This window comes from Pristiophorus japonicus, chromosome Y (assembly GCF_044704955.1).
Source record: "Pristiophorus japonicus isolate sPriJap1 chromosome Y, sPriJap1.hap1, whole genome shotgun sequence".
Taxonomy (NCBI): Eukaryota; Metazoa; Chordata; class Chondrichthyes; family Pristiophoridae; genus Pristiophorus; species Pristiophorus japonicus.
In genome coordinates, this window is record NC_092011.1 from 34432068 (window position 1) to 34446048 (window position 13981).

Below are 13981 nucleotides of genomic sequence, written 5' to 3' on the forward strand. Positions count from 1 at the left end.
TTTATGAGGAAGTTGCACTAGAGAGGTTACAGAGGTCATTTATCAGGATGTTGCAAAGTAGAGGGTACAGGGAAGATTTACCAGAATATTGCACTGGAGATGGTACAGAGTACATTTACCAGGATATTGATTAGAGAGTTTGCAGAGGGGTTTTACCAGGATGTAGCACTGGAGAAGGTACCGTGATGATTTTGCAGAATGTTACACTGGAGAGGGTACAGAGCAATCTTAACATGATATTGCACTAGAGAGGTTGCAAAGAAGATTTACCAGGTTGTTGCACTGGGGAGGATAGAGAAGGAGATTTACAATGATGTTGCACTGGAGAGTGTACAGAGGGGATTTACCACGATGTTACACTGGAGAGGTTAGAAAGGAGATCTAGCAGGTTCTTGCACTTGTGAGTGTACAGATGAGATTCAGGATCTTGTAGTGGAGAGGTAGCAGTGGAGATTTACCAGGATGTTGCACTGGACAGGGTTCAGCGGAGTTTTACCAGGATGCTCCACTAGAGAGGATACAGAAAATATTTACCAGGATGTTGCATCGGAGAGTGTAGAGTGGAGATTTACCAAGATGTTGCACCGAGAGCATGCAGAGGATAATGAGCAGGATGTTGGACTGGAGAGGATACAGAGCAGCTTTACCTGGATGTTGAACTGGAGAGGGTACAGAGCAGATTTACCAGGTTGTTCCACTAATGAGAGTGCAGAGGATATTTACCTCGTTATTGCGCTAAAGCGGGTACAGAGTAGTTTTACCAGGATGTTACACTAGAGAGATACAGAGCAGATTTACCAGCATGTTGCACTGGAGATATTACAGAGGAGATTTACCAGGCTTTTGCACTGGAGAGGGTAGAGAGGAGATTTCCCAGGATGTTCCACTAGAGAGGATACAGAGCGATTTATGAGGATGTTGCACTGAGAGCGTGCAGAGGAGATTTATCAGGAGGTTGGACTGGAGAGGGCACAGAGGAGATTTACAAGGATGTTGCGCGGGAGAGTGTACAGTGGAGATTTACCAGGATGTTGCACTAGATATGGTGCAGTGTAGATTTACAAAGTTATTGAGCTGTAGAGGGTACAGAGGAGATTTAGCATGATGTTACATTAGAGAGGGTACAGAGGAGATTTACCAAGACGTTACACTGGAGAGGGTACATATGAGATTTAACAGGAGTTTGCACTAGAGAGGGTGCAGAGGCGATTTACCAGGATGTTGCACTGCAGATCATGTAGAGATGATTTACGAGGAAGTTGCGCTAGAGAGGGTACAGAGATGATTCTCCAGGACGTTGCGCTGGAGAGAGTACAGAGGTGTTTTACAAGGATGTTATAATGGATATGGTATGGAGGAGAATTACCAGGATGTTGCACTGCTGATTTTACAGAGGAGATTTACCAGGATGCTGCACTCGTGAGGGTACTGCGGAGATTCAACATGATCTTGCAGTGGATAGGTTGCAGACGAGATTTACCAGGCTATTGCACTGTAAAGGGTACAGATGAGATTTACCAGGATGTTCCACTAGAAAGGGTACAATGACGATTTACCAGGTTATTGCGATGTAGAGAGTACAGAGGAGTTTTAAGATGATGTTACACTAGATAGGGTGCGGAGGAGATTTACCAGGATGTTGCACTAGTGATGATACAGAGGATATTTATTAGGATGTGGCCCTGGGAGAGTACAGAAGAGATTCAACATAAAGTTCCACTAGACAGGGTTTAGAGGGGATTACCAGAATGTTACACCAGTGAAGTTACAGAGGAGATTTACCACGATATTGTGCTGGAGAGGGAACAGAGGAGATTTACAGAATGTTGCACTGTAGAGGATTCCATGAAGATTTACCAGGATGTTGCACTGGAAAGGGTACAGAGGAGATTCAGCAGAATGTTGCACTAGAGAGCGTACAGTGGAGATTTACCTGCATATTGCGCTATAGATTTGATAGAAGTGTTTTACCAGAATGTTGCACTAGAGAGGGTGAAGAGGCAATTTTCCAGGATGTTGCACTGCGGAGCATGCAGAGATAATTTACCAGGAAGTTGCACTAGAGAGGGTACAGAGGTCATTTAACAGGATGTTGCACTGGAGAGGTTACTGATGATTTTACCAGGATGTTACACTGGAGGGGGTACAGAGGAGGATTATCATGATGTTGCACTGCATATTGTACAGAGGAGATTTATCAGGGGATGTTGCATTGTAGAGAGTACAGGGGAGATTTACCAGAATACAGAGGATATTTACCAGGATGTTGCACTAGAGAGGTTGCAGAGGGGTTTTACCAGGATGTTGCACTGGAGAGGGTACCTTGAAGATTTAGCAGGATGTTACACTGGAGAGGGTACAGAGCAGTCTTAACATGATATTGCACTAGAGAGGTTGCAAAGAAGATTTACCAGGATGTTGCACAGGAGAGGATAGAGAAGGAGATTTACAAGGATGTTGCACTGGAGAGGCTACAGAGGGGATTTACCAGGATGTTGCACTGGAGAGGTTAGAGAGGAGATCTAGCAGGTTCTTGCACTGGCGAGTGTACAGAGGAGTTTCAACAAGATCTTGTAGTGGAGAGGTAGCATTGGAGATTTACCAGGATTTCGCACTCGACAGGGTTCAGAGGAGTTTTACCAGGATGCTCCACTAGAGAGGATACAGTGAATATTTACCAGGATGTTGCATCGGAGACGGTAGTGATGAGATTTACCAGGATGTTGCACCGAAAGCATGCAGAGGAGAATGAGCAGGATATTGGACTGGAGAGGATACAGAGGAGATTTACCTGGATGTTGAACTGCAGAGGGTACAGAGCAGATTTACCAGGTTGTTGCACTTGCGGGAGTACAGAGGATATTTACCTGGTTATTGCGCTATAGAGGGTACAGAGGAGTTTTACCAGGATGTTACACTAGAGAGCTACAGAGCAGATTTACCAGCATGTTGCACTGGAGAAATTACAGAGGAGATTTACCAGGATTTTTCACTGGAGAGGGTACAGAGGAGATTTCCCAGGATGTTCCACTAGAGAGGATACAGAGCTGATTTATAAGGATGTTGCACCGAGAGTGTGCAGAGGAGATTTATCAGGAAGTTGGACTGGAGAGGGCACAGAGGAGATTCACCAGGATGTTGCGCGGGAGAGTGTACAGTGGAGATTTACCAGGATGTCGCACTAGATAGGGTACAGTGTAGATTTACTAAGTTATTGAGCTGTAGAGGGTACAGAGGAGATTTAGCATGATGTTACATTAGAGAGGGTACAGAGGAGATTTACCAAGATGTTACACTGGATAGGGTACATAGGAGCTTTAACAGGACTTTGCACTAGAGAGGGTGCAGAGACGATTTACCAGGATGTTGCACTGCAGATCGTGCAGAGATGATTTTCGAGGAAATTGCGCTAGAGAAGGTACAGAGATGATTCTCCAGGACGTTGCGCTGGAGAGAGTACAGATGAGTTTTACAAGGATGTTACAATGGATATGGTATGGAGCAGAATTACCAGGATGTTACACTGCTGATTTTACAGAGGAGATTTACCAGGATGCTGCACTGTAGAGAGCACAGGAGAGATTTACCAGAATATTGCACTAGAGAGGGTACAGAGGAGATTTACCAGGATGTTACACTGCAGAGTATAGAAAGGAGATTTAGCAGGTTGTTGCACTGGCGAGGGTACTGAGGAGGTTCAACAGCATCTTGCACTGGCTAGGTTGCAGACGAGATTCACCAGGCTATTGCACTGGAAAGGGTATAGAAGAGATTTACCAGGATGTTCCACTAGAAAGAGTACAGTGTCGATTTACCAGGTTATTGCGCTGTAGAGAGTGCACAGGAGTTTTAATATGATGTTACACTAGAAAGGGTGCGGAGGAGATTTACCAGGATGTTGCACTAGTGATGATACAGAGGATATTTATTAGGATGTGGCCCTGGGAGGGTACAGAAGAGATTCAACATACTGTTCCACTAGACAGGGTTTAGAGGAGATTACCAGCATGTTACACCAGTGAGGTTACAGAGGTGTTTTACCACGATATTGTGCTGGAGAGGGAACAGAGGAGATTTACACAATGTTGCACTGTAGAGGGTACCGTGATGATTTACCAGGATGTTACACTGGAAAGGATACAGAGCAGTTGTAAATGATATCGTACTAGAGAGGGTGCAGAGGAGACTTACCAGGTTGATGCTCTAAAGCGGGTGCAGTGGAGATTTACCAGGTTGTTGCACTGGAGAGGGTACAGAGGAGATTAACCAGGATGTTGCACTAGAGAAGATACAGAGGGGATTTCCCAGGATGTTGCTCTAGAGAGTGTGTAGTCGAGATTTACTTGGATGTTGCACTGCAGAGGATACAGAGGAGATTTACCAGCATGTTGCACTAGAGAGGGTACAGAGGAGATATACCAGGATTTTGCATTAGAGAGGGTACAGAAGAGATTTACCAGGATGTTGCACTAGCGAGTGTACAGAGGAGATTTACCAGGATGTTGCACTGGAGAGCATACAGAATAGATTTACCAGGATGTTACACTGGAGAGTGTACATTAGGGATTTAACATGACTTTGCACTAGAGAAGTTGCAGAGGCGATTTACCAGGATCTTGCACTGGATGTGTGCAGAGGAGTTTTACCAGGATGTTACACTGGAGAAGGAACAGAGGAGCATTATCAGGATGTTGCACTGGAGAGGGTACAGAGAGATATACCAGGATTTTGCATTAGAGAGGGTACAGAGGAGATTTATCAGGATGTTGCACTAGCAAGTGTACAGAGGAGCTTAACCAGAATGTTGCACTGGAGAGCGTACAGAATAGATTTACCACGATGTTACACTGGAGAGTGTACATGAGGGATTTAACATGACTTTGCACTAGAGATGTTGCAGAGGAGATTTACCAGGATCTTGCACTGGATGTGTGCAGAGGAGCTTTACCAGGATATTACACTGGAAAAGGAACAGAGGAGAATTACCAGGATGTTGCATGGAGAGGGTCCAGAGGAGATTTACCGCGATGTTGCACAGCAGATTCTACAGAGGAGATTTATCAGGATGATGCACTGTAGAGAGTACAGGAGAGATTTACCAGAATATTGCACTAGAGAGTGTACAGAGGAGATTTACCAGGTTGTTGCACTGCAGAGTGCAAAGAGGAGATTTAAAAGAATGTTGCTCTAGAGAGGCTACAGAGGAGATTTAGCAGGATGTTGCACTTGGAATGATACAGAGGATATTTATTACGATGTGTCCCTGGGAGGGTACTGAAGAGATTCAACATAAAGTTGCACAAGACAAGATTATGCGGAGATTTACCACAATGTTGCAGCAGTGAGCGTAGAGAGGAGATTTGTAGAACGTTGCACTGTAGAGGGTACCTTGAAGATTTACCAGAATGTTACACTGGAGAGGGTACAGAGAAGTTTTAACATGATATTGCACTAGAGAGGGTGCAGACGAGATTTACCAGGATTTTGCACTGCAGAGGGTAGAGCAGAGATTTACAAGGATGTTGCAGTAGAGAGGGTATAGAGGAGATTTGCCAGAATGTTAAAGTGGAGAAGGTCGAGAGAGATTTAGCAGGTTGTTGCACTGTCGAAGTTACAGAGGAGATTCAACAGGATGTTGTGTGGAGAGGTTGCAGAGGAGATTTACCAGGATGATGCACTAGAAAGTGTACGGAGGAGATTTACCTGGTTATTGCGCTATAGAGGGTACTGAAGAGATTTACCAGGATGTTACACTAGAGACGGTACAGAGTAGATTTAGCAGGATGTTGTACTAGAGAGGATATAGAGGAGATTTTCCAGGACGTTCCACTAGAGTGGTACAAATGAAATTAATGAGCATTTTGCACTGGAGATATTACAGAGGAGATATACCAGGATGTTGCAATGCAGAGGGTACAGAGGACATTCCCAGGATGTTGCTCTAGAGAGGGTGCAGTCGATATTTACCAGGATGTTGCACTGGAGAGGATACAGAAGAGATTTACCAGAATGTGCGCTAGAGAGGGTAAAGAGGAGATATGCCAGGATTTTGCACTAGCGAGGGTACAGACGAGATTTACTAGGATGTTGCACTGGAGAGCGTGCAGATTAGATTTACAACGATGTTGCACTTGAGAGGGTATATAGTTGGTTTATGATGACATTGCACTAGACAAATTGCAGAGCCGATTTACCAGGATGTTGAACTGGATGTGTACAGAGGTGTTTTACAAGGATGTTACACTGGAGTGGTTACAGAGGAGATTTTCAGGATGTTGTACTCTAGAGGGTACAAGGGTGATATACCAGGGTGTTGCACTGGAGAGTGTGCAGAGGAGATGGACCAGTATTTTGGAATGCAGAAGTACTGATCTGATTTACTAGGATGTTGGACATGAGAAAGTACAGTAGTCATTTACGAGGAAGTTGCATTGGTTAGGGTACAGAGTGGATTTACCAGGATGTTACACTGTAGAGGTTGGAGAGGAGATTTAGCACGATGTTGCACTGCAGAAGGTACAGAGGGAGATTTACAAGAATGTTGCACTTGAGAGGGTACAGAGGAGATTTACCTGGATGTTACACAGGTGAGGGTACAGAGAGGTTTTAACAGCATATTTCACTAGAGGTTGAAAAGATGAGATTTACCAGGATGTTACACTAGAGAGGACACTGAGGAGATTTTCCAGGATGTTGCACTGGAGAGGTTACAGAAGAGATTTACCAGGATGTTGCACTTGAGAGGGTGTACAGAGGAGATTTACCAGGATGTTACACAGGTGAGGGTACAGAGGGGTTTTAACAGGATATTTCACTAGAGAGTGTAAAGAGGAGATTTACCAGCATGTTGTACTGGAGGGGGTAGAGAGATTTATCAGGATGTTTCACTGCCAAGGGTAGAGATGAGATTTAGCAGAAGGTAGCATTGGAGTGCGTGCAGAGCAGATTTACCAGGATGTTGCACATGAGAGGGTACAGAGGATATTTACCAGGATGTTGCACTAGTGAGGATACTGAGATTTAGCTGGATGTTGCACTGGCGAGGTTACAGAAGAGATTTACCAGGATGTTGCACTAGAGAGTATACGGTGGAGTTTTACAAAGATGTTGCACTAGAGAGGGTAGAGAGTAGATTTACCAGGATGTGGCCCTGGGCGGGTACAGAGTAGATTCAACAGAATGATGCATTAGAAAGGGTAGAGGAGATTTACCAGGATCTTGCACTAAAGAGGTTACAAAGGAAATTTACCATGATATTGCAGTCGAGAGAATATAGAGGAGTTTACCACGATGTTGCACTTGAGATGGTACATCGGTGATTTATGATGATTTTGCACTAGAGAGGTTGTAGAGGCGATTTACCAGGATGTTGAACTGGATGTGTATTGAGGAGTTTCACAAGGCTGTTACACTGGAGTGGGTACAGAGCAGATTTACCAGGATGTTGCACTGGAGAGGGTACAGAGGAGATTTACCACGATGTTGCACTGAAGATTCTACAGAGGAGATTTAGCAAGATGATGCTCTGTAGAGAGTAGAGTGGAGATTTACCAGAATATTGCACTAGAGAGGGACCAGAGGAGATTTACCAGGATGTTGCACTGCAGAGGGTAAAGGAGATTTACAAGAATGTTGCTCTAGAGAGAGTACAGAGGAGATGTACCAGCATGTTGCACTGGAGAGGGTACAGCGGAGAATTGCCAGGATGTTACACTGGAGAGGTTAGATAGTAGATGTAGCAGGTTGCAGCACAGGCGAGGGTACTGTGGAGATTTAACAGGATATTGCACTGGAGTCGGTACAGAGGGGATTTATCAGGATATTCCACTAGCGAGGCTACAGAGAAGATTTACCAGGATGTTGCACCGGAGTGGGTAGAGAGGAGCTTTACCAGCATGTTGCAGCAAGAGCGTGCAGAGGATGTTGACCAGGATGTAGGACTGGAGAGGATACAGAGGAGATTTATAATCATGTTGCACTAGAGTGGGTACAAAGGAGATTTACCAGGATGTTGCACTAGAGAGGTTGCATAGGCGATTTACAAGGATGTTGCACTGGAGAGGGTAGCGTGATGATTTACCAGGATGTTACACTGGAGAGGGTACAGAGCAGTTTTAACATGATGTTGCACTAGTGAGGTTGCAAAGTAGATTTACCAGGTTGTTTCACTGCAGATAGTAGAGAGAAGATTTACAAGGATGTTGCTCTAGAGAGGGTAGAGAGGAGATTTAACAGGATCTTGCAGTGGACACGTTGCAGAGGAGATTTACCAGGATCTTGCACTAGAGAGCGTACAGAGGAAATTTACCATGATATTGCAGTGGAGAGAATACAGAGGAGTTTGCCACGATGTTGCACAGGCGAAGGGACAGGGGAGACTTACCAGGATGTTGCACTGGAGAGGGTACGGAGGGGTTTTAACAGGATATTGCGCTAGAGATTGTACAGATGAGATTTACCAGGATGTTGCAGTGGAGCGGGTAGAGAGGTTTAGCAGAATGTTGCACTGCCGAGGTTAGAGAGTAGATTTAACAAGATGTTGCAGTGGAGTGGGTGCAGAGGAGGTTTAACAGCATGTTGCACTAGAGAGGGTACAGAGAAGATTTACCAGGATGTAGCACCAGTGAGGGTATGGAGGAAATTTACCAGGATATTGCAGTGGAGAGAGTATAGACCAGTTTACCAGGATGTTGCACTGGAGAGGTTACAAGGTAGATTTAACAGGATGTTGCATTGGACAGAATAAAGAGGACAATTACCAGGATGTTGCAATAGAGAATGTAGAGAGGAGATTTACCAGGTTGTTGCACTGGAAACATTACAGAGGAGATATAACAATATTTTGCACTGGAGAGTGTACAGAGGAGATTTATCAGGATGTTGGATTAGAGAGGATACAGAGGAGATTTCACAGGATGTTTCACTAGAGAGAATACGGAGAAGCTTTACCTGGATATTGCACTGGAGAGTTTACGGAGCAGATTTACAGGATGTTGCACCGAGAGCTTGCAGAGGAGATTTACCAGGAGGTTGGACTTGAGAGGGTACAGAGAAGATTTACCAGGATGTTGAACTGGAGAGTGTACAGAGAAGATTTACCAGGATGTTGCACTATAGAGTGTACCGAGTAAATTTGCCAGGTTATTGCGCTGTGGAGGGTACAGAGGAGTTTTACAAGGATGTCACACTAGAGAGGGTACAGAGGAGATTTACTAGGATGCTGCATTAGAGATGATACAGAGGAGATTTATTAGGATGTGGCCCTTGGTGTGTACAGAACAGATTCAGCATAAAGTTCCTCTAGACAGGGTACAGAGGAGATTCACCAGAATGTAGCACCACTGAGGATACAGAGGAGATTTACCAGTATATTGCACTGGAGAGGTTACAGCGTAGATTTACAGGATGTTGCACTGGAGAGGGTGCAGAGGAGATTTACCAGGATGTTGCACTAGAGAGCGTATAGAGGAGATTTACCAGGATGTTGCAATAAAGAGCGTACAGAGGAGATTTACAAGGATGTAGCACTGGAGGGTGTTAAGAGGAGAATTACCAGAATGTTGCACTGTACAGGGTACAGAGAAGATTTACCAGGTTGTTGCACCCGGACGGGTACAGAGGAGATTTACTAGGAAGTTGCACTGGAGCGGGTACAGAGGAGATACCAGGACATTGCACTAGAAATGGTGCGGTGGATATTTAACAATATGTGGCCTAGGGAGGGTACAGAGGAGATTCACCAGAATGTTGCACTTGAAGTGTACTGAGCAGAATTACCAGACTGCTGTACATTTGAGAGGGCAGATAATGTTTAGCTGGATATTGCACTGGATAGGGCACAGAAGAGATTTACCAGGATGTGGTCTTGGGAGGGTACAGAGGAGATTCACCAGAATGTTGCACTTGAAGGGTACAGAGCAGAATAACCAGAATGTTGCACATTTGAGGGGGCCGAGGAGGTTTAGCTAGATATTGCACTGGAGAGGGCACAGAGGAGATTTACCAGGATGTTGCACTCTAGAGGGTACAGGGGAGATTTACCAGGGTGTTGCACTGGAGAGGGTGCAGAGGAGATGGACCAGTATTTTGGAATGCAGAAGTAATGATCTGATTTACGAGGATGTTGGATTTGAGAAAGTACAGTAGTGATTTATGAGGAATTTGCATTGGATAGGGTACAGAGGAGATTTACCAGAATGCTACACTGTAGATGTTGGAGAGGAGATTTAGCACTATGTTGCACTGCAGAAGGTAGAGAGGGAGATTTACAAGAATGTTGCACTAGAGATGTTACAGAGGAGATTTACCAGGATGTTGCACTTGAGAGGGTACAGAGGAGATTTACCAGGATGTTACTCAGGTGCGGGTATCAGGATGTTTCACTGCCAGGGGAACAGATGATATTTAACAGGATGTTGCTTTGGAGTGGGTGCAGAGATTTACCAGGATGTTGCATTGAGAGCGTACAGAGGATATTTACCAGGATGTTGCACTTGAGAGGATACTGAGGAGATTTAACAGGATGTTTCACTGGCGAGGTTACAGAAGCAATTTACCAGGATGTTGCAATAGAGAGTATACAGAGGAGTTGTACAAGGATGTTGCACTAGAGAGGGTAGAGAGGAGATTTACCAGGATGTGGCCCTGGGCGGGTACAGAGTAGATTCACCAGAATGATGCAATAGACAGGGTACAGAGGAGATTTACCAGGTTCTTGACTAGAGAGGATACAGAGGAAATTTACCATGATATTGCAGTGGAGAGAATACAGAGGAGTTTACCACGATGTTGCACTGGCGAGGGGACAGGGGAAATTTACCAGGATGTTGCACTGGAGAGGATACGGAGGGGTTTTAACAGGATATTGCATTAGAGAGTGTACAAAGGAGATTTACCAGGATGTTGCAGTGGAGGGGGTAGGGAGATTTAGCAGGATGTTGCAATGCCAAGGTTAAAGAGGAGATTTAACAGGATGTTGCAGTGGAGAGGTTGCAGAGGAGATTTAACAGGATGTTGCACTAGATAGGGTACAGAGGAGATTTACAAGGATGTGGCCCTCGTAGGGTACAGAGTAGATTCACCAGAATGTTGCACTAGTTAGGGTGCAGAGGAAATTTACCTGGATGTTGCACTAGAGAGGGTATAGAGAAGATTTAACAGGATGTAGCACTAGTGAGGGTACAGAGGAAATTTACCATGATATCGCAGTGGAGAGAGTACAGAGGAGTTTACCAGGATGTTGCACTGGAGAGGTTACAGAGGAGATTTACCAGCATGTTGCATTGGACAGAATAAAGAGGAAAATTATCAGGATGTTGCAATAGAGAATGTAGAGAGGAGATTTACCAGGTTGTTGCACTGGAGCGAGTAAAGAAGATATTTAAATGGATGTTGCACTAGACAGGTACAGATGAGATTTACCAGGATTTTGCAATTGAGACGTTATAGCGGAGAATTACCAGAATGTTGCACTGGAGAGAGTACAGAGTTGATTTTCCAGGATGTTGCACTGGAGCGGTACAGATGAGATTTACAAAAATGTTGCACTAGAGGTATTAAAGAGGAGATTTAACAGGATTTTGCACTGGAGAGTGTACAGTGGAGATTTACCAGGATGTTGAACTGGAAAGTGTACAGAGGATACTTATCAGGATATTGCACTTGAGAGGGTGCAGAGGAGATTTACCAGAATGTTGCACTGCAGAGGGTAGAGAGATTTACAAGGATGTTGCAGTAGAGAAGGTAGGGAGGAGATTTACCCGATGTTGCACTGGCGAAGTACCAGACGAGATTTAAACGGATATTGTACTAGAGATGATTCAGAGGAGATTTACCATGATGTTGCCCTTGAGACGGTACACGGGAGATTAGTAGGATGTTACACTGCGAGGGTACAGAAGTGATTTACCAGGATGTTACACTAGTGAGGGTACAGAGGTGATTTACCAGGATGTGGAACTAGAGAGGGTGCAGAAGAGATATACTACGAATTTGCACTGGAGAGGTTGCCGAGGAAATTTACCAGGGGATGTTGCACTGTAGAGTGTACAGGTTAGATGTACCAGAATATTGAACTAGAGAGAGTACAGAGAAGATTTACCAGTATTTTGCACAGGAGAGGTTAAAACGGTGATTTACCAGGATGTTACACCGAGAGCGTCCAGAGGAGATTTAGCAGGATGTTGGAGTGGAGAGGGCACAGATGAGATTTACCTGGATGTTGAACAGGAGATGGAACAGAGGAGATTTACCAGTATGTTGCACTAGAGAGGGTACAGAGGAGATTTAGCATGTTATTGCACTATAGAGGATAGAGAGGAGTTTTACCTGGATGTTGCACTTGAGAGGATACAGAGGAGATTTTCCAGGATGTTCCATAGAGAGGTACAACAGAGATTTACCAGCATGTTGCACTGGAGAGATTATACAGGAGATTTATCAGGATGTTGCACTAGAGAGGATACAGAGGAGATTTACCAGGATGTTACTCTAGAGAGGGTGCAGTGGAGAATTTCCAGGATATTGTGTTGATCCGGATTCTTTTCCTTCAATCTGTTTCAGTGGATACACAGACGCGAACACCGATTGCTCTTTAAACATAGCAGTCTTTATTTTTCACCAGCCGGATGAGACTTATTAGACAGAAGGAGTACCAACTTGATAGAGCGTACACCCTTCCTACGGACAATTAAGTTTACATTGCGAAAGCACACAGTTATACAATGTTTGTTACAAGATAACAAGGTACAATTAGAATGACATCCTAGTTCATACATCCCCTTTTGGTCCCTCTTTCCATTGTCCACTCATCAGGCAACATCTATAGTAGCTGTTTTTACTAAAGCTTATGCATTGTTTCTAAATGTTAAATTTTTTACTGGCATGATTAGTAGCTCAAAACTGTGAGACAGTCTGTTAATTGTGCTGGTGTTGTATTATTTGCCATCTGACATTCTCTTAGTTATTTTTCCATGGCTTATACATTTTCATATATCCATTTTACTTATCCACAGGTGCATTGGAGAGCGTACAGAGGAAATTTACCAGGATGTTGCATTAGAGAGGGTACAGAGAAGATTTAACAGGATGTAGCACTAGAGAGGGAACAGAGGAGATTTATCAGGATGATTCACTAGAGAGGATACAGAAAAGATATACCAGATTGTTGCACTGGAGACGGTACAGAGGAGATTTACCAGGATGTTGCACTGAGAGCGTGCAGAAGAACATTACCAGGATGTTGGAGTTGAGAGGGTACAGAGGAGATTTACCAGGATGTTCCAGTGGAGACTGTAAAGAGGAGATTTACCAGGATCTTACACTAGAGAGGGTAGTGATGTGACTTATCAGGATGTTGCACTAGAGAGGATACAAACGAGATTTACTAGGATGAGGCCCTGGGAGGGTATAAGGAGATTGACCAGAATATTACACCAGACAGTGTACAGAGGAGATTTACCAGAATGTTGCACTAGTGGCGGTACAGAGGAAATTTACCAGGATATTGCAGAGGGTACAACGGAAATTTAACAGGCTGTTGCAAGAGAGTGTGCAAAGTATATTTAAAAGGATGTTGCATTGGCGAAGGTACAGAGGAGACTTAACAGGATGTTGCGCTAGAGAGGATGCAGAGGAGATTTACTAGCTGGTTAAACTGGAGGGGTTACAGAGGAGATTTACCAGGATATTGCACTAGTCAGGTAACAGAGAGATATAGCAGGATGTTGTATTAGAAAAGTTGCAGCGGAGATTTACCAAGATGTTGCACTGGAGATGTTACCGAAGAGATTTACCACGATGTTGCACCGGAGCAGGTACAGAGGAGATTTACTAGCATATTGCACTGGAATGAATATTGAGGAGATTGACCAGGATGCTGAAACAGAGAGTGTACAGAGGAGATTTACCAGGATGTTGCACTGGAGCGGGTACAGATGAGATTTATCAGGATATTGCAATAGACAGGGTACAGAGAAGATTT